Here is a 3,195-nt window from a genome sequence, read left to right on the forward strand (position 1 = left end):
ATAAATAAATAAATCTTTAAATAAATAGATAGATAAAAAAGGCAGAGTCGGGGGCTGGAGAGATGGCTCAGTGGTTAAGAGCACTGATTGCTCTTCCAGAGGTCCTGAGTTCAATTCCCAGCAACCACATGGTGGCTCACAACCATCTGTAATGAGATCCAGTGCCCTCTTCTGGTGTGTCTGAATACAGCAACAACGTACTCACATATATTAAATAAATCTTTAAAAAAGAAAAAAAAAGGCAGAGTGCGGTCCTGGAGTCCTGGAGTCCTGTTGTGTGCGTGTAATCCCAGCTCAAGTATGGCAGAATCAATGGAGCCCCAGGATCACTGGCCAGCCAGCCTAGTTTACTGAGCAAATTTCCAAGGGCTGCAAGACCTGTCTCAACAAGAGATAGAGCATAGTTTGGAGCTGGGTGTGCACACCTTTAATCTCAGCACTCAGGACAGAGGTAGGTGGATCTCTGTGAGGTTGAGGCCAGCCTGGTCTACATAGCAAGTTCCAGACAAGCTAGAGTTACATGGTGAGATACTATCTCAAACAAAAGACAGGAGTTCCTGGGGAATGGTATCTGAGGTTGTAACAGCAGCCAGACACATGAAGGGTTCACACTACGACTCCATCTATATAAAACAAATTTACAGTGGCCCGAGAGCTCAGTAGTAATTCTTTGGAGAGGACTGGATGGAAAGGGGTTACAGATTTGCTGCACTTCTACTTCTTCTTCTTTTTTTTTTTAAGATTTATTTATTATACATGAGTACACTGTAGTTGATTTCAGACACACCAAAAGAGGGTGTCAGATCTAATTACAGGTGGTTGTGAGCCACCATGTGGTTGCTGGGATTTGAACTCAGGACCTTCAGAAGAACAGTCAGTGCTCTTACCCACTGAGCCATCTCTCCAGCCCATCTTTTTGTTTTTTGTTTTTTGGTTTTTTTTGGTTTTTCGAGACAGGGCCTGGCTGTCCTGGAGCTCACTTTGTAGACCAGGCTGGCCTCGAACTCAGAAATCCACCTGCCTCTGCCTCTCAAGTGCTGGGATTAAAGATGTGTACCACCACTGCCCGGCTTTGCTGTACTTTCATTGTAGCTTCATACATAGACACATGTACAAACATAGTTTTGATTTTATTGCTGTGAAGAGACACTGTGACCATGGCAACTCTTATAAAGAAAAACATTTATTTGGGGCTGGCTTACAGTTTGAGAGGTTTAGTCCATTATCATCATGGCGGTATGGCAGTATGCAGCAGACATGGTACTGGAGAAAGAGCTGAGAGTTCTACATCTTGATCTTCAGGCAGCAGACACACTGGATGTAGCTTGAGCATAGGACTAGGCCTCAAAGCCTGCCACACATCTTAACAGTGCCACTCCCTATGGGCCAAGCATTCAAACACATGAGTCTATGGGGGCCATACCTATTCAAACCACCACATATACCAAAGCAAACTAAAACACCTATAATGTATATCAATTGTATCTATAAAAATCATTTCAAAAGCACAGTGAGACAACATATCTTTTTAATTCAAAATAGCTAAATTTTGAGTTAGAGAGACAGCTCAGGGGGTATGAGATGGAAGGTGGGGACAAGTAGATNTCTGACACTGGCTGGCCAGTCAGCTTACTCAGGCAAGCTCTATGCCAATAAAATACCCCATCCCAAACACAAACAACTCCCATCCCCTGCAAAACAATGTGGAGCTGGATATGGTGGTACATGCCTTTAATCCCAGAACTCCAGAGACAGGCAGGCAGTTCTATACAAAAAACCCTGTCTTAACCAATCAAACCCAAAACCCCAAATCAAAACCAACCAACCATAAACAAACAAACAAAAAACCAACAACAAAAACCCAACCCAATCAACCAATTAAAACAAAAAAAGTCCCAAAGTAGACAGTGACTTCTGAGGATACCTTATACACACACACACACACACACACACACACACACACACGCACGCACACACACACGCACGCACACACACACACACAATTAATTGCTATTTCTTGTTGGTAGAATATAAGATAGTACACCTATTTGGCAAAATTTGATAATTTATTATAAAGTTAAACATACATGGCAGCATTCCACTCCAAGGGGAGGGGGAAGGAAATATGTTTACATAAAATGCTATATAAAAAATTTATATTTAAAAATTAAATTAAAAAAACCCTACAGACAACCTAAATATCTTTTAAGTGGTTGATGATTAAGCAAAGTGTAAGACAACCATATACAAGAGCAACTCAGCAACAGAGGGAAGTGAGACCTGTCGATCCATTTTGTAACACAGACCTTAAAGCCAGTAGCCAAACGAGAAACCCCACTCAGAAGTCCACATCCTAATTTCACCTGCACAGCATTTTAGAGATGGTAAGAGGAAAACTGTATCAGTAGCTGCCAGGGGCTGGGCTGATGGGAGAGGCTGTGACCCAGAGGAAGCTGGAAGGGTGGAGTCTGGGGCTGCTGTAAATTCCTTGGTCAGGGTACACAAAAGCCTATCCTAGAAAGGAATTTGTTGTAGTTTCTTTTCTTTTCTTTTCTTTTCTTTTTTAAAAAGTTATTTCAGAGCTAATGGCCCTTCTTCCTCCAGAATCAAGGGAGACCACTATATAGCATATGGAAGTTGGTTCAGAATTGCATGACAGGGTGTTATGCTGGGACATGGGACTTACATAAGCAGTCATAGCTGTCCTCATTGTTAAACTGAATATAATCTTAATCCAGATTCTAAAATTTACCCCCATGTCATGCAAATATAACCTCAAATGAAACATTAATTATTGATAAATTGTTATGTCGAAATAACTGATATTGGTATTTTCAAATGCTCCAAGTTTTTGTGGTATGTCAAGTCAGGAAGAGACCAGGTATATCAATCATGTCGAACCATTAAGAGTGCATGGCTGCCAGATCTATAAAACACTTGAGGTCCTCCAGAAAGCAGGTCTTGAGGAGAGAATTAAGAATTAAGTCACTGGTATTTCCTTTGATGTACACATACAGAATGGTGAGGAAAGGTCTTAAGCAGGGAACAGCAAAGCCACGTGATACAACGTGCTGCCCTGCTTCAGTAAGCCAAGAAGACACCAGGCTCCCTGGCATGACAGTCTCAGTCTGGACTTTCTCTGGAAGCTCATTAATGAAACCGTACAAGTGATCTACAGCAGAACAGGAAGGACGT

The sequence above is a fragment of the Mus caroli genome, chromosome 6 (genome assembly GCF_900094665.2).
Source record: "Mus caroli chromosome 6, CAROLI_EIJ_v1.1, whole genome shotgun sequence".
Lineage (NCBI taxonomy): Eukaryota > Metazoa > Chordata > Mammalia > Rodentia > Muridae > Mus > Mus caroli.